This window comes from Pleurodeles waltl, chromosome 8 (genome assembly GCF_031143425.1).
Source record: "Pleurodeles waltl isolate 20211129_DDA chromosome 8, aPleWal1.hap1.20221129, whole genome shotgun sequence".
Lineage (NCBI taxonomy): Eukaryota > Metazoa > Chordata > Amphibia > Caudata > Salamandridae > Pleurodeles > Pleurodeles waltl.
The window spans coordinates 1389180622-1389199594 of record NC_090447.1 but is presented as its reverse complement, the minus strand read 5'-3'; the positions used below and the strand labels follow the sequence as shown (position 1 = coordinate 1389199594).

Sequence of the window (18973 nt, the reverse complement as noted above, 5' to 3'; positions counted from 1 at the left end):
AGGGTACTGAGGCCGGGTAGAGAATGGTGGATCTTAAGTGGCGGCTAGGCACATACCATCTTAAGGTGAAGCAAAGATATTTCGATCCCCGGGAATGTAAAGCCTTATGAGTGACACAAAGAGCCTTAAAGAAAATGCACTTCCCTACTGGCAGCCAATGCAGCCGCGTAAGACTCTCACTGGGAGACGCTGTCCGCAGGAGTTCCAGCACCAGGCAGGCTGCGGTGTTCTGTATAAGTTGCAGCTTCTGAAGAGAGCCTTGATTGATATTCTGCATTAAAGCATTGCAGTAATCGAGTTTAGATATGACCAAGGCAAGTATCACAGAAATCCTGAGATCCTTCGGAACGAGGGGTAGAATTTTCTGGAAGGTTTTATTCAACCAGAAACAAGTTTTAGTAGTATGGTTGACCTGTAGGTCAAAGAATAAGGTATTGTCAAACAGAATCCCTAAATTTCTCACCCACAATGGTGGATCTTTTACACAAAAATGACTGTAGAATACCCAGAGCGCCATCTCTTACCTGAGGTATCAAAAGCAGCCGAAAGATCTGATAATACCAGAATGGCTCCCACACCTTGGTCCACCATCCGGCGGATAGGGTCGATGGAGGCAATAAGGGCAGATTTGGTACTGAGCTTTACGAAACCCGTACTTGGAGGGGTCCAAATAGCCATTTTCCTGAAGAATACGGGCAAATTCGATATTAAGGTGCTTTTCTAAAATTTTAGCTGTTGTAGGTAATAACGAGATAGGGCGAAGATTCTTAAGATCATTAGGGTTGCCTCCTGGTTTCTTTTCAAGAGGGATTACAATCGCTTCTTTCCAGGAGGGCGGAAAAACCCCAGTACTCAGCACCTCCTGGTAAGCCAATTCTCAGGCCTCAGAAACCAGGTCAGGGGCCAGCCTTAATACTTTAGGGAGGCAGGGATGGTCTGGGGACCGTGACCTTACCCCTGACAAGCAGAGCTTTAATTTAATTCTGTCAGCTAACAGCAGGGGGAAATTGGTAAGAAGGACACTGTTGCGTTTTATGGCAGCAGCACCCACAGCCACTTGATGAACCTAGGTATTCGGTGCGTTCTCTTCTGTTTGTCAACACAGTTACGAATAACGGAGGGTGAAAACAACAGCTGTCTGTAAGTTTCCTCTCACTCATTTTGTGCTTTCCTCTTAACTAAAAGCTCCACGCCATGTGCATCTTCACTCTACAAAAGGACTACTTGATACCCCAACCATGATGGGAACACAAATGGGACAATATAACTATCTACGAAGTGCCATGGCCATGATGGACAGCTCATTCACACAGTGACAAATCAAGAAAAGCACATAAAAGATAATGGCTATAAAGAGCTGGATCAGTCTTACTCTCTCTACGTCTTCTAATTCTATTTTTAAAAAATTTATGAAATTAGGTCTTCAAACACCCAAAGCTGTCTCCAGGTAGACCTAAAGAAGGTTGCCATGTGGTATTTTTGGAACTGTTTCTTCCTCCTTAGAGAGAGATCTACAGTATGCGCGGTGTCATCTTGTGCTGAGAGCAGTGGAAGCCCTCATGGGGCTGCACCTGCAGAATGTGGTGCGCTTGTTAAAATGGTACACTTCACAGTGGTGTTGTCAGTGCCCACCTAAATTGCACCACATTCTAGGGCGAGGATGTGTTCAAGAATACGTTGACAGGACTTAGGTTTTCCTTTTTGAGTGTCTTTAGACATGTCTAACTGATGTTCATGGCATTTTTCTAGTTAATTATATTTTTTCCAGGTCTTCTAAGGAGTGTTGATGCTTTTCCAGTAGTAGTGAGATGCTTGCAACTGCATCAGAAAGGTTATCTCTGCCTTCATACCCACTATGCTACTTAAGACATGATTGTCAACAAGAAAAAAGGAAGCAAGCCAGGAACTAAAGTTTAGTTTGCATTTCACAACTCTCCTGTTTGGCCCTATGACATAGAATTCTATAATCTATTTTGGTTTGTTTTTTTCAACCAACAAAATGTTGCGTTATGGGGCTTGTGGTTTTCCTTGTAACAGTTTCACCACGGGCTTAAAACCCCAGCATACAAAATGTTGTTGGCAAAAACAGCACAACAGGCCACCTATCAACTCTTAAACAAAGTTGTCTTGTTAGCTGGTTTTTTAATTTTATTAAGTCGACTACTCCATGTCGAAAAAATGCTTATTTCATGTGTAAATTCAAAAGTAAGCTCTGCTCATATATTTTGTGAGGGCTAACTCTTTTACTCATTTAATACATTAAAAGAGGCATTGACAATGCAAACTTTTTTTTTCTTATCTGTAGTGGAAACTTTTATACTGAACTTCACAAAACAATAAAGGTTCACCATGGTTAGCGTCGTTGCAACCTTCCTTAGCACAAATAGATTAAGGACAGGTGGCAGTAGCAGAAGGAACGTAACATGATTCTCTCACACATGCAGGACAGGTACAACACAGGTAACTAACGAGTGAGTGAGAAGAGTTAATCAAGTATTATATGATTTCCATAAACATTAAAAAAGCACAGAACTCCTGGAAGAAATAGCCAAATCTCTTATGGAATTAACAAACATTCATGTTCTCAAATAGAATGAAGAAGAGTCACCTACAGAGTGTGCTATGCTTCATCAGTAGGTTCCAAATCCTGTACTGGGAAACATTCAAATGAATAAGCATGTTCACTGGTTATACAGCCTTCTACTTAAGGGTTTAATAGTTTGGGTGAGGTTATATCACTTAGGTCAGCATTTATGTTCTCTATTTGTTAAACTGTCAGACCTATATTACAATTATATGTAAGTGAGCTAAAAACATTGTTTACTCGTGTCTCCCTAACACACGATTTTAAAGAGGAGGGTTAAGCAACGGGCCCTTCATCTCTTTTCCGCCAGCATGATTCTTTGCTGGAATATTGCCCCTTGTGGTCAGGCGTCTTTCCCAGGAATATAGGCATCTCACATCAAATATTGTGAAACAGCTCCTGGTTCCTAGTGCATGTTCAGCAGCCTCCGAAGGGAGTGGGGGGGAGGGGGGGAGAGGACAATGAGGGAAATTTTCTCAATTCCACCACTCTTTTAAAAGGCCTCAGAGTGTGCTATTAAAGAGGTTGTCTGGATATGCAGGGTGAGTCACTGTAATCGTACCCTATGCTATGAAACATCCATGCCCACTCTGCCAAGCCTCACTAGCAGCTGACTGGGCGTGGGAAGCACGAGTGTATAGGCCTTGAGACTGCGAATCTTGCGCTCCACACCCCAGCATCTTCTGCTTCGCTGCCTGTGCCAATATGGCAATGATATTAAGGAGATGACTGCTGGGTCCCATATTTCTCCGGAGCCTCCTCTGCATTGCATCCTGTTGGAAAAGCTGTACTGTGGAGGCTGAGGGGAACCACTCTTACCTCAATCTGAGCCTCATAACCTGCTAAAAGTGTTCCTGACTGCCATTTTATTTATAGGTCGGGTATAAATTTTACATTAAAAATTATATTTTCGATTGTTTCACTTTAGCACACTAGATTTTATTATCACTAAGATAAATGTATAGGTTGAGATTAGAGGATATGGGGCCTAACTTCTACTAAGGAAAACGAAATGACATAATGCGGCCTCCCTGATGTGTTCACTTTAATCCATACATTGCAAAACATATGAGGCAGAACTGAGAGCAATAATGTTTAAAGAGATCTGCATCATAGAGATCAAGGGTCGTATTAGATAAACTTGAGCAGGGCACCATTTTGTGCCCGAGCCAAGGGAGCTCGACAGCACAGCCACGTGACATATTATAGAAAAATAGAAAAAAAGCAAAGTGCATCACCCAGCGCTGCCTGACTCTTGCGCCGTCCTAAAGCACACCACATGTGCAAATGGTAGGGTGACCAGACGTCCGGGATTTCCCTGGACAGTCCAGGTTTTTAGAGGACTGTCCCTGTGTTCCGACGCTTCTCTTAATTTTGAATAAATGTCCCGGTTTTTGGGCCAAAGGTCAGATTATTAAATAAATGTCGCAGTTTTTGGGACAATGGTCATATCACGGGGGAAGCATAAGCTAAAGAAGCCTACAAAGTATGAAATAATTAAAGTATTTTATCTGTTACCGTCAGGCAACAGTCCCCTGTTTGCTCCCAGCTAGGGTGACCACCCGTTCACGGACCGCCCGTAGTTTTGCCCTGCTGTCTGTTGTCCATGATGAAAGTCTTCACGGACAGCATTTGTCCGTAATTTCAGCCTTTCACCTAAAGGACAAAGGAGGCAGGGCGAAATTACCAGCAGATCAGTTTCTGCAGCTGGAATGAAGGGCAGGGAGTCTCCTGTGTTGTGAGGGAGGGGCAGACAGATAAGAAAAGGCCTTCTTGCCAGGGTGTCTCCTTCTCTAAAGAAATGCAAATGTGGGTAACTGGTAAATCTGCAAATGTAAAGGGGCTTGAAAACCTGCAATGACTTTAATCAACGGAGTCACTTGAAGCTTTCTGATAGCAAAGATATTTTCCTTTAGAGAGGTACTGTAATGGTGAGCTGTAGAGTGTGTGGTTTTAATGGACTGTTATACATTTTATACCTAATACTAACATTTTTTATATTATTCAAATCTGTATTTGAGAAGCACTTTTTTTATTTAACCAAATTGTATTTGCGCATTTTGTAGCAGCCTATATTATGTTGTCATTATATTTATATAGCGCTTACTCCCCCTGATGAGGCATCAAATACATATTTAAAATACGGACTTAAACATTCACAGTCCTTTCAGGAACCTCGGTACCTCATAGTACTAACAAACATTGGCAAAGCCAATAGGTCTTGTTTACGTAAGAGTTATTGGCTTTACCAATGTGTTTTAGCCATGTTATGCACCAGAGTGGCTGCTGTTCAACATGGCTAAAAGTGTGTGGGATAGTGGTGTGGAGTGGAGTAGAGTGGCTTAGGAGCAGTGGTGAAGAGCCCAGTGGTGCAGAGTACAATGCAGTGGGGTACAGTGCAGTTGTTTAGAGCGCATTGGCGTACAGTGCAGTGGTTTAGAGTGCATTAGCATGGAGTGGCGTGGGACACAGTAGAGTGGCATAGGGTACAGTGGAGTAGAGTGGCAGAGAATGCAGTAGTGCAGAGTGGTGCAGTGGCATAGAGTGCAGAGTAGACTCGCGTGGCAGAGAGTGCAGTGGCATAGTGTAGAGTGGTGCAGTGCAGAGTACAGTATAGTGTTGTAGAGTGCAGTTGCGTAGAGTGGAGTGATGCAGAGTATAGTGGCATAGAGTGTAGTGGCATAAATTGCAGTGGCGTAGAATGCAGTAGTACAGAGTAGATTGGTGTACAGTACAGTGGTGGAGAGTGCAATGTTGCAGAGTAGAGTGTCAGTGCAGTGATGTAAAGTGGAATAGAATGACACAGAGAGCAGTGGCAGAGTACAGTGGTGCAGAGTAGAGGGCAGTGACATACAGTGCAGCTGTTTAAGGTGCACTGCTATAGAGTGCAGTGGCATAGAGTGGCATGGGGCAGAGTAGAGTAGCATAGAGTGCAGTGGAATAGAGTGTATTGGTGCAGAATGTAGTAGTACAGAGTAGAGTGGTGTAGAGTATAGTAGTGGCCAGTGCAGTGTTGCAGAGTAAAGTGTCAGCGTGCAGTGGTGTAGAGTGCATTGAACTAGAGTGCACTAGTCAGAGTGGCGTAGAGTGCAGTGGCGTAGAATAGATTGTTTCAGAGTAGAGTGCAGTTGCATAGAGTGGAGAGGTTCAGGGTAGAGTGCAGTGGCATAGAATGCAGTGGCACAGAGTGCAGTGTGGCGTAAAGTAGATTGTTTCACAGTAGAGTGAAGTGGCTTGGAATGGAGAGGTGCAGGGTAGAATGGAGTTGCACAGAGTGGCATAGAGTGTGATGGCATAGAGTAAAGTATTGTAGAGTGCCGTGGCATAGAGTGCAGAGATGCAGAGTAGATTAAAGTGACGTACAGTGTATTGATGTAGAGTGCAGGGGCATAGAGTTGAGTATTACAGAGTAAAGTGCACTATCATAGCATGTATTAGCTTAGAGTGCAGTGGCATATAGTGCAGTGTTGCAGAGTGACATAGAGTGGAGTTGTGCGAACTAGATTGGTGTTGCCTAGACTGGAGTGGTATAGCGTACAGAGGAGCAGAGCGCAGTGGTGTAGAGAGGCGGAAAGTGCATTGGCATAGAGTAGAGTGCTACAGAATAGAGTAGAGAAGCATAGTGTGAAGTAGCAGAGTGCAGTGGCAAATGTGGAGTGGTTCAGAATGGAGAAGAGTGGTGTAAAGTGGAGTGATACAGAATAGTGTGCAGTGGTGTGGAGTGGTGCAGAGCAGTGTAGAGTGGAGTATGATTGGTGTGGTAACACACTGCCATTACAGACAACACATTTTTTATTGAATTGATCATTACATTTGCACAGACGTACAGTTTTTCAAATCAAACTATACTGTGCAATGATTTGTTTTAATCATATAAAGGTATTTGTTTCCAGCACAGTTCAGGATGAACAAAAATGTGCTTCATTTGTACTCCTAATTCTGATATATTCTGAAGTTTATTTAAATGTTGTCATGTGATAGAAGAAACTATTTTCTAACCCCAGTATCCAGCTAGATTGTCGCATAAATCCTCGCACCTTGAAGTCAGAGAAAGAAAAGTAAACATTAAGTTCCCACCGAAATCAGAGCCTGACATTTGACTTTGTTCTTAGAGTGCACAGCAAACGTGATGAGATAAGAACAAGATTTACAGGCCTGTTTACCGAAAGGGAGCACTCGTAAGGATACTGTAAATAAGGTTTCTGCAAGGGAAGGAATGAACTCAAGCTGCATAGCCTAAAACAAAAAAAGCCAGCAAATTGAAAGCAACAAAATGTGAGTTACAAACCACAAGGCCAATGGCAAGCAACGGGCAGAGTGCATTCCCAAGGAAGCACTATGAATGTGCTTAAAGTGACAGCCGTGGGATACATTGTGGGTAAAGTCCAGTATTTTACTCTAGTCCGTACCTTGCAGAGGTTTGGCCAAATCAATCACTAAGGTAGTATGACAAGAAGACCTGGAGTGGTTTCTATGTTACAAGAAAGGTCTGCACATCCATTCTATCAGTTTGCCACCAGTTCCTATGGTGTAGACCTTCTGGCACACCTCTTGTAGGGTTAGTGCTAGGTGGCAGACATGAAATAGGGCATTTAATGATTATTTAAGGTGGCTGTAAGTAAGGAGTTGACCGGGGTGAAGATGGTAGTCTGCCATAAGGGTTTGGAAATTGAGTAGCTTGTCATCCAGAAACAAATCCCCCAATTTTAAGATACCTGCAGCATGCCACTGATGGAGTTGCTCTGAGCACAGCCGTCCTGTGCCAGTGGGAAGGCTTAGCAAAGGTAGTGCAGGAGCACAGGGTTTCTTCGTGTCAGTGAGTTTACAGGTTCCAGCAAGGCAAGAGAAAGCTGTGCATGATAACCCCGGATGGTGATCTGTGGAATGGTCAGTAGGAAACAATGAGCAGTGCATTAAGCCCTCCTTAAAAGTCTTTGATGGGATAAACCCCATCTCATGCAGGGAGGTGGGCAGAAAGCCAGCTTGCGATCCATTGGACCTGTGCAGCTGAATAATAGCATTCTAAGTCCAGAAGACCTAATCCACCTGCAGTCACAGGTAGCTTTATAGTGGAAAGAGCTACCCAATGGCGCCACAGCAACCAAATCAGATGTGTGGCATAGCTGAAGAAGGAATGAAGGACAAGCAGGAGAAGGTTTGCAAAATAATGCTATCATTGGGGTAGCACACCATCTTCACTAGTGCCACTTGGCTTACTACAGAAAGCAGAAGAGAAGACCTAAAAGCAAACTGGGCTTGGATGGACCGTGATGCTCTGCTGAGATTTCCAGCCTGGAAATCAGTGGGAGAATGGTAAATATTAAACACTAGGTATCGAAAGGTAACTAGTTCCCAGTTCAATCTGCGATCTAATTGTATATAAAGGGGGAAACAGTGCCATACGTTAAAGAAACACTATGTCACGTTTTTCACGGGGCTTACCGTCGAAGTTGATGAGAGTTGGGGAACGACCCCGGTTCTGGCAGGTTCTGCTCTGGTCGAGGTATGGGCGACCCCTTCCGGTAGCCACGGTGCTGTTTGACAAGAGCAAGCCACTACAGTCCGTGCCCTCCAGAAGGAGTCCCAGAGGAAAAACCCCAATAGGGTAACAAACCTCCAACAGGAACTCCCTGAAACAGAAGGAGGGCACAAGGGCGTTAGAACTGAGGATCCGAGAGTACAGGAAGACTGGAGACGAAGACAGGTCAGGAAATACTGGATTCACAAGAAGAAACCAGCCGGAGCGTGACTACCACCAAAGGAGTGTTGCAACGCAATGAACAAGCAGCTGAATTCTCCTTATATACCCCTAGACAGGAAGTAGGAAACAGGAAGTAGAAACACCACCATCTTGGATTGTGGAAAAGAGTATAACATTGAATAAAGAACATGCGGCCAACAAAAAGAAACAATGCATTCTGAGAAGAGAGGAAGTGGGTAGCATGCTGGGAAAGGGAAAAGGCATGCATAAAAACACCATCATGTGCAGGTATCCGGCTTTTGCCTGTGCATACTGGTAAGTGCAGAAGTACCTAAATGTCCAAATGTAAAGCGCACTAAATGTGCTATGCGCGGCAGGATCTAGACCCAACTCGGGGTCTTATCTCCTGCCGCGTTTGTCTTTGCTGTAAAGACAAAAGAAGGGGGCGCAGCGAGTGCCACGACCCCTGGCCGGACTCGCGGCTTCCCCCGCGGTCTGCATGCAAGCCGCGGCTTCCCCCGCGGTCTGCATGCAAGCCGCAGCTTCCCCTGCGGTCCGCATGCAGGCCACGGCTTTCCCCGCGGCCCGCATGCAGGCCGTGGTAAAATGCCGCGCCGCAGCCGCCTGAGCCTGCAGCCGCGGCGGCACGTCAGTAGGTCCCCCCCCGAGGCCCCAGGTTTGTGAGGGACGAGTCGGAAAAAACGACGGACCAAAAGAGGGGCATGAACTGACGGGGCATCCTCCCAGGAACACTCACTCATAGGGTAGCCTTTCCAATGAATAAGATATTGGAGGCGCCCATGGAAAAACCGAGAGTCACAGATTTCCAGGACCTCGTACTCGGGCACATTATCAACCAACAGAGGGGGAGGACAGGAGAATTGTCTGTGAAAAGGATCAGGAAGGTAAGGTTTAAGTTAAGAGACATGGGATACAGGGTGTATCTTCCACGTCCGGGGCAGGCGAAGACGCACATACACTGGGTTAATCTTTTTAAGAATCAGGAAGGGACCATAAAAACGGGGTCTGAATTTGTTCTGAGTGAGTCGGAGAGGTAGGAATCTAGAGGAGAGCCAAATTTTATCATGGACCTGATAGTGAGGAGCCTCACAACATCTCTTATCAGCTATCCTCTTCATGCGAGACTTAGTGGCCACAAGGTTGGAATGGAGAACACGTTGGACACCCCGTAGTTGTCGGACATAGGAGGAGATGGCAGGAAGATTGGAAGTATCTTTCAGGGGAGTCGGAAAGGCCTTTGGATGGAAACCGTAGGAGCCATAGAAAGGGGAGACCTTCGAGGCGCTGTGTATGGAGTTGTTGTAGGAGAATTCTGCAAGCGGTAAATAGGTAGCCCAATTACTCTGTGTAGCATTGCAGAAGCTACGTAAATATTGTTCGAGGCCTTGATTGAGTTGTTCCGTCTGTCCGTTAGTTTGAGGATGGAACCCCGATGATGAGGCCACTTCGATTCCCAAGGTCTTACAGAATTGTTTCCAAAATCGGGAGATATATTGAGGACCCCTATCCGATATAATGACCTGAGGTAATCCATGAAGTCGAAAGATTTCTTGTGTAAAGATTTGACCTAAGTCTTTTGCCGTTGGCAACTTTCTTAAGGCCGTGAAGTGAGCCATCTTAGTGAAGGAGACCACGGTTACCATTATTACGTGATTTCCATTTGAAGAGGGTAATGAGCACATTAAATCTGTGGAGATGGTGTGCCATGGTCCTGGGGGAACTGGTAGTGGGCGAAGTAAACCTACTGGTTTAGTACGGGGTGTCTTGGCTTGAGCACATATAGGACAGGATGATACATATTCTTCCGTATCTGTCTTGAGAGTTGGCCACCAGAAGGAGCGAAGCAGAAATTCTTGAGTAGCTTTCATTCCTCGATGGCCTGCGATGGGGGAATCATGGCACATACGTAAGGCTTCAGTCTGTACTAGTTTAGTGGGTAAGAACAGGGCCTTATCATGATAGTAATACCCTTGATCTATATGAAGTTGCGGCCGCAACTTATTCAACTCTGTGTCTTCTAGACTGGCATATTCGGACCTGACTTGGTCTAAAAAAGTCTGTACTAAACCAATGATTTTGTTATTGTCAAATAGGTTCTGAACAGGAGAATCACTCCACTCAGGGTAACGTCGGGACAAGGCATCCGCCAGGATGTTCTGCGAACCAGGGATGTATGTGATATAAAAGTCATATTGGCTGAAAAAGAAAGCCCATCGAGCCTGCTGGCTATTCTGACACTGAAAGTTTCTTAAGCACTGTAGATTTCTGTGGTCTGTCCGGGCTTCAAAGGGTTCTTTCGAGCCCATCAGAAAGTGTCTCCATTCTGTGCATGTGGTCTTTAAGGCGAGTAATTCACGTTCTAGCACGGAATAGTTCTGTTCTGAGTCGGATAAGATATGGTAAAGGTAGAATACCGGGTGCTCTAGATCATCATAGTCTTGTCTTTGCAGTAAGGCAGCCCCAATTGCTCTTTCGGATGCGTCTGCGACCACAATGAATTGTTTGCTGGTGTCTGGGTGTCGTAAAATGGGGGCTTGAATAAAGGCTTTCTTTAAGTCTTGAAAGGCTAACTCTGCGTCTTGTGTCCAACAAAAGCCCTTTTTTAGATGGTCTTTTTTAAGGGTTTGAGTAATATAGCTGGTTCTCTGTGCAAAGTCTGCTATAAATTGTCGATAGAAGTTGGCTAATCCCAAAAAACACTGAGTCTCCTTGATGGAAGAAGGAGATGGCCAATTCAAAATAGCTTGCACTTTGTCTGAATCCATGGCGACTCCGGTTTGGTTAATGCAATACCGAAGTACTTTACTTCCGTCTGGTAAAACTCGCACTTTTCCGGTTTGCAGAATAAATGGTGTTGTCGGAGTCGCTCTAGAACTTGGCGAACATGCTTAGAGTGTTCCTCTGGGTGAACAGAAAAAATTTAAATATCGTCGAGATAAACCACTACTGTTTGTTGCAAAAGATTGGAAAAGATAGAATCCATGAACCTTTGAAAAATGGAAGGGGCATTGGTGAGTCCGAATGGCATTACTCGATATTCGTAGTGACCAAAAGGTGTTCTAAAAGCGGTCTTCCACTCATCACCTTCTTTAATTCTTAAAAGATGGTAGGCTCCTCTGAGATCCAGCTTGGTGAATCTCTTTGCCCCTCTGACTGCTTCTAGGATGTCCTTAATGAGGGGTAATGGGTACCGATCCTTAATAGTGATCTTGTTTAATCCTCTAAAATCAATACAGGGACGCAAATCTTTAGTCTTTTTAGGAACAAAGAAGAGAGGAGCCCCTGCCGGTGAAGAGGAGGGAGCAATCAACCCGCTCTGTAGGTTCTCATCAAGGTATTCCTTAGGAATCTGCTTCTCAGGTTCTATGAGAGAGTACATTCGCCCGAAAGGAACCACTGTATTTGGTTCTAAAGGAATGGCACAATCATATTCTCTATGGGGTGGCAGTTCAGGTTTTTCTGGCTTCTGGAATACGTCGGCATATTCCTGATATTGCCTGGGAACTCCCTGTAGGACGTTAATAGAGCATCCCACCTTAGGGGGTGCGGTTAGAAGACCTTTTGCGGACCAATAATCCCCTGCTAGGTAGCAGTGGTGCTGGCAAAAATGAGAGGATAAAGAAATAGTTCTTGTTTCCCAGTTGATGTAGGGGTTGTGTGGTGTGGTGATGAAATTAAATCAAACGAAAGGTTTTCTTGGTGTTTCCCAAACTGTAGGCAGAAAGTAGGGGTGGTATATTGTACGGGTCCTGAGGCCAAGAGGGACCCATCCACCGTGTGTACTTGTTCTGGTACTTCCTTAGGTAGTTGTGCTATCTGTCGTTCCTTGGCCCATGCTTCATCTAAATAGATGCCACTGGCTCCGCAGTCCAATAAAGCCAGGGTTCTTTCTTCTCGGCCATCAGTCAAGTGAAGGATAACTGGTAAAAGAAAAAGAGCAGTTCCTTCCTCCCTGGAAGAACAAATGGAAGGTATTTCACGATATCCCGTCCTCACCCTTCTCACTGAGGATGGGAGTTGGTGTTTCCCAAAGGCTTGGTTGGACGAATAGGACAGGCACGAATTAGGTGACCAGCTGCACCACAATATAGACAAAGTCCCTTCCTTCATCTGTGTTCTCTTTCACTAGCTGATAAAGGTCCTCGAGCCGTATCAGTTTGCATTGGCTCTTTCTCGGTAGCCCCCTTAGTTTCAGGACAGACTTCCTCGGTACAATGAGAGAAGGTGCGAGATGTCACTGAGTGTGATGGAAAACAACTCTTCCTTTTCTCCATTCTTCGTTCATTCAACCGATATTCTATTGTCAGAGTCTGATCCATCAATCCTTTAAGGTTCTCTATTCTAGCAGAGTGCACCAGTTCGTCCTTAATGTCCTCTCTGAGACCTCTGCGGAACAGTGTCACCAAGGTACGTTCCACCCAGGACGTTTCTGCTGCTAATTGTCTGAAACGGGTGATGTATTGTAATACATCTTGATTCCCTTGTTGGATATCGCAAAGAGCTTCTTCTGCTGAAGCCTCGAGTCCCGGGCGCTCAAACATCTGTCTAAAGGTAGTGACAAAGGTGGAATAATTAGACAGGCAGGGATCATTTCTTGTCACTAAAAGAGTGGCCCAAGCCAAGGCTGGCCCCGATAAGGTGCTAATCAAATACCCCACCTTGGTCTTGACTTGCACAAATTGCGAGGGGCGGAAGGCAAAGTAAACCGTCAAGGCATCCAGGAATTCTCTCAATTTGTTAGGCTCCCCGGAGAAACGAGGTGTAGTGGCAGATACTGAGGGGACATCAGTGGTCCTGGATGCAAAGGCTTGTCGGTAGACGGTATTTTCAGTTCGTAGCTGTTGGAGTTCTTGAGCCTGTTGTTGTATTGTCATGAGCAGGGTCTGACTGGTGGGTTCCGTATTTGCCACTGGATTATCCATGGTTCCGGACTGCAACTGGATTTGTGGGCGTTGCAATCTGTCACGGTTTTCACGGGGCTTACCGTCGAAGTTGATGAGAGTTGGGGAACGACCCTGGTTCCGGCAGGTTCTGCTCTGGCAGAGGTAGGGGCGACCCCTTCCGGTAGCCACAGTGCTGTTTGACAAGAGCAAGCCACTACAGTCCGTGCCCTCCAGAAGGAGTCCCAGAGGAAAAACCCCAATAGGGTAAAAAACCTCCAACAGGAACTCCCTGAAACAGAAGGAGGGTACAAGGGCGTTAGAACTGAGGATCCGAGAGTACAGGAAGACTGGAGACGAAGACAGGTCAGGAAATACTGGATTCACAAGAAGAAACCAGCCGGAACGTGACTACCACCAAAGGAGTGTTGCAACGCAATGAACAAGCAGCTGAATTCCCCTTATATACCCCTAGACAGGAAGTAGGAAACAGGAAGTAGAAACACCACTATCTTGGATTGTGGAAAAGAGTATAACATTGAATAAAGAACATGCGTCCAACAAAAAGAAACAATGCATGCTGGGAAGAGAGGAAGTGGGTAGCATGCTGGGAAAGGGAAAAGGCATGCATAAAAACACGATCATGTGCAGGTATCCGGCTTTTGCCTGTGCATACTGGTAAGTGCAGAAGTACCTAAATGTCCAAATGTAAAGCGCACTAAATGCGCTATGCGCGGCAGGATCTAGACCCAACTCGGGGTCTTATCTCCTGCCGTGTTTGTCTTTGCTGTAAAGACAAAAGAAGGGGGCGCGGCGAGTGCCGCGACCCCTGGCCGGACTCGCGGCTTCCCCCGCGGTCTGCATGCAAGCCGCGGCTTCCCCCGCGGTCCGCATGCAAGCCGCGGCTTTCCCAGCGGCCCGCATGCAGGCCACGGTAAAATGACGCGCTGCGGCCGCCGCGGCACGACACACTAATTATATTTTAAATTTTTTACCGTTTGTTTGTGCAATTTACGTCCCAAATATTTTGAAGATTCTATGTGTACTTGACTCTTAGGGATAACCCACATCACTAGTTTTGCTTTTGCTCAATTTCAAAACCATTTAAAGACATGTACAAAGCGGGCAATTGCCTTGCACAACCTTGCAAGGGGTCTGGCCTCAGCTCACACTTCACAGCACGAACAGCAGACCATTGCACCAGAAGAGTTTGCCAAGGTGGATGGGTGTTGCGTCTTCAACCACTTGACAGTGCCTCTTCTGTTTCTCACCTGTGTGCAGAGACAACTCCCTAGGTACCCAATACCTTCCGATAGTCTTGGTGGACCCATCCTGTCTGATTTTAGGAATTGTCCCACCTTGTTCTTCTCTTCCTTATTTATCCAGTTCTGAGCAACAACCCTTTGAATCACTTGCCGTGGATCTCCCATTTGATCTCAATTTAATCCTCCTCTTTTATTATCTTTGATTGGTAGTCCGAGCTCCCATTTCTGAGATAAATGTAGTCCCAGATATACAGTCTAGTGCTGTGAGACTACAGACAAGTTGTGGGTACCTCACATCCTGACATTAGGTGTGATACTGCCTCACATACCATCTGCCCTGACTCTTTAAAAAAAAATAGGTTGAAAGTCCACAGGCGGTTGGGGTAAGCCAGATGTTTTTGTTAAATTTGTTTAACCTAGCATAAGGTTTATTACCTTAATGTTTCCCAAACTGTTTGCCAGGGGTTTTAAAATGTTCAGAAACATAATAAAAATGTTGCTGTTACTTTTTCTTCAAGAAAGAATCAGTAGATTTGGGTAGAGGGGATGGCCTTGGTGATTGGCCTACGCTACTGAACAAGGACGTAATGTGACACCTGAATGTAGCATACCAGAAGGCAATCACAAAAAGACCACAGTGAATAAATAGTGCTATGTTAAAAAACAGTAAATAATTGCACTAACAACCTAGTGAGACATGGCCTCTCTTGTGTGTTTCTGTAAAACTGACGTCCTGAATTTTTGTCCTGAATTTTGACCCTTTGTCCTGAATTTTTTACAGTCCTGTCCAGAATTTGCTTCAATGCCAGGTGGTCACCCTACTCCCAGCAGAGAGACGGAGTGGGGAGCAGAGAGAAGAGGGTGGGGAGGCGGGTTGGGGGTGCAGGGTGGGAGGTCAAGCCATAGCTAATTTTATATATGTAGTCTTCTAAATGTGTGTTTGTGTGTATATATATGCTTGCTACGCAAAAAAACGGGACAGGCCAGATATAAAAGTAAGAGTAATGGCTTTAGTCCTTCTTTTATGTCTGACCTTTCCCGTTTTTTGATCCTTAAAATCTGGTCACCCTAGTAAATGTCCTAGGTGGTCTTTGAAAGGTAGCCTAGGAGCGGCCCCAAGCCTCACCCCTACTAATAGGGTTGCCCCCATAGGGACTGAGACTGGGGTGACTGCACAGGCAGGATGTTCCAGTTGGCCCCTCAAGGTTTGACTCTGTAAGGCGGGGTTACATTTCGAGTCTACAACCCGTTCGTTGTTTACCTATAGAACCCTTAATTTCCTCTTGCAAACTCAGCCAGTGGAGAGGGATATTAAATGTGCACCGGATGGTACTGATCTCTCCCGCAGGGTCCAGCCATTGAGGGCTGTAATAACACATTTTCTGTGAGTGTAAGCAAGTAAGCTTCATCAATTTATATGCATCTACCACCGTCAATAAATATTCACGAGTGACCCGAACAGTGAAGTCCGTCGCGATCAAAATGGAGGGGGCCGCGGGCAGAGAGCCTCGGTCTAGTCTCTTCGCGGGTACTTTTGGGAAGGGGAAGTAACGATAAGCGACAGGATTGGCAGGTAAGTAAATGGGGGCGGGACTGGGGAGGGGGTTTATAAGGGATGTGAGGGGAGGGACCATCCTCTTTCTGCACCGCTCATCGCGCAGTCAGGAACTTGGTCGGTCCCTGGGGGTGCTTAACTTTTCAGGCAAGTGCAAGATTACTATTGTGTTTGCCTTTGGCGCCATGGCAACCAGTCACGACGCGGAGGCAGTTATGGCTGCGCTTCGCTTTTTAGGCGAAGCCGGTTGCGCCGACTTGCTCAGGCCTAGTGTTCTAGACCAGGCCTGGGTCTGCATGACACGCCCGACATGCAGCGCGTCGGGCCAGGTAGCGGCTGTTGTAGCCGCTTGTGAATCTCTGGAGTGGCCTAAAAAACAAAAGAAAACAGTGGGGGGTGGGTGTGCAGCGCGTCCACCCCCTTGAGGCCACATATGTTGGACGAGTCAGGGCAGGGATGAGACAGCAGTTGATGTAGGGGTTGGGGCCCACACGTCTGGGAGTGTGTCAGGCCTGAGGGGCAGGAGACAGCCACTGGGCCCGTTGAGGAAGTAGACAATGGAGACCAGGAAGAAGCAGGGCCCAGTGCTGGCCTGGCGCCCTTGGACCTTTCCTTACCCAAAAGTGGCCCCTATATGGGTAAGAGTGGGGGGCCCCAACTCAAGAAGAAGGGCATGAGTGCCAGCAAGGCAGGGGGTGGGACAATCAAGGCCAGGGGGCAGGAAGGTGTAGGAGGGAGTGCTTCCTTTAAGGCAGGGAGTGGGCAAGCAGGGCAGGCGGGGAGAGTGCATGGAGTGGGGCAGGAGGGCGTAGAGATGTGTAGGCCTAAGCAGAATAAGCTGGATATTGGTGATGCATGGGACCTAGGGGCTAGAATTCAGGAACAGAGGCATATAGTGGCAGAGACAGAAGAGAGGTGGGCCCAGTTGTGCAGGGACGGGGCATGGGCAAGGGGCAGGCAGCTAAAGAGGACGTCTGGGGTAGTGGATGGGTTGGGACCTCTGATCCAGGCACCAGGGCGAGGCAGCTGAGTTTGGGTGCCGCAGATAGAGGTGGCGAGGGGACAAGAGGCATGTGCGGCCGGGGGGTCTGGCGGCGCGAGGAGCATGAGTGGCGCACACAGCAATGAAGGGCGCGGAGAGTCAATACCAGTGGCTGAGACTGGCAGAAAGAAGGTGATGCCAACGGGGCGCACACGGCCTCAGCACGTTGGTCGGAACCACTAGAGGGGTCTTCATGGTCTTCTCTAGGATGCAGGATCGGGGTCAGCGCAGAGATGGCATGCACCATGTGGGTCTCGCTGAGGATCCGTCGAACAATGTGCTGATGAGTGGTGGTGTTGACAGCAGGTGGGAGATGGATGAGGAGGATGTAGTGGAACTCGATTATGATGAAGAGATGGATGAGTGGGAGGACGGGGAGATTCATGAGGCGGAGGTGAGCAGTGGCAAAGGGAAAGGGAGAGGGCGCAGAGCGGCGCAACCCCTTCTTCTGCTTCTATCTTTCAGGATCACAAGGCAGGTGGTAAACCACAAGAGATGCTGCAAGGGCTGGCACGTTGTAGCGGGGCACGGAAGGGATCGCGGCCTTTGGTGACACGAGGCAAAGGTAAGGGTGAATGGTGGCCCATGTGGGGGAACTGCTCAGGTTTCAGTGGGGCCAGTACACATAAATCTATTGGGGTAGGAGATTTTTCGGTTCATGACACAATTGCAGACGGGGTCACGCAAGACGGTGACAGTGCAAAGGCTAAGGGCACAGGTGCAGCAGTTCGGAGCGACTCTGGGGACAAGGCAGCTGGAGAGGCTCCAGGGTCTGAGGACAAGGAAGGGGGGAGACACAAGAAGCAGCTTTCATATATGGGGTTAGCTATGCCACTGGGCTCCCATGTCGCAGACAAAACAAAGGCTTGGATTTGGAAGCATGAGTATGTTGATGTCTTTAAGCTTTTACATAGGAACATACAAGCCAAGGAGGGTTCTAAGGAGGAAGAGTGGGAGCTGGCTCGCAGGCAGCGGGTCCCCATTACAATGGATAATTGTGCCTCTGCATTTTTCATTTTTGCGAATATATACTGTGAAAAGTTCCCAGATAGGGCCATAGTGTCCTTCAAATACATGGACATTATACAGAAGACCTAGATGTATTTCGCTTGGTTGAGCTATGACGAGGAGTTTTGGGCAAGAGTGAGTGTCAATCCAGAAAAACCATGGGGGGATGTAGATCCTGAATTGTGGAAGCAGTGGATGGCGTCCTCGCAGTACACGGCATCTATACACACCGCGAGTGGCCTGCCAGTGGTATACAAGCTGTTTCAGGCCCGTCCCGCCCAAGGAGGGGCGGGTGTGTTTCAACGGACCCCAGTACCCACAACAGGAGCCTGCTGGAACTTCAATAAAGGTTTTTGTTCCAGGCAGCCCTGCAAATTTAAACACAACTGCTTTAAATGAGGGGGTCGTCACCCGGTCACTCAATGTTTTTCCCTCTCTAGCCCAGCCGAGCAATGTAGAGCATCCAAGGGAAGAGGCATGCAGGGCACTCCTGCACCAAAGGGCTCCTATGCCAATTAGGCTGGAAGCTCTTCTACCCTGGCTGCACGGATACCCGGATAAGGCCACGGCTTTCAAGTTAGCATGGGGTTTTAGAGAAGGTTTCCATGTAAGTTACCAGGGCCCGAGAATGAGAAGATGGGCAGACAACTTGAGGTCTGCCAGAGAGATGCCACACGTAGTGACGGATAAATTAGCTAAGGAAGTGTCCTTGGGCAGAATTGCGGGCCCTTTCTACGAGTGACAAGTCGGGACCTTATGATCTCCCCTTTAGGCGTGGTACCATAAAAGGTGCCAAGTGAGTTTCGCCTGATTCATCATTTGTCATGGCCGGATGGTGCAATGGTGAATGATTTTATTGGACCAGATGATACTAAAGTGGTGTACACATTTGTGGGCGATGCCATCAAACTGGTCAG

General features: G+C 46.9%; 1 protein-coding gene across 2 annotated transcripts in view; it reads right to left on the bottom strand.

The window, feature by feature from the left end:
* The window catches only part of LOC138248663 (transmembrane 4 L6 family member 4-like), a 163522-nt gene that overhangs the window by 131274 nt on the left and 13275 nt on the right, over positions 1-18973 (bottom strand). The window lies entirely within an intron of this gene.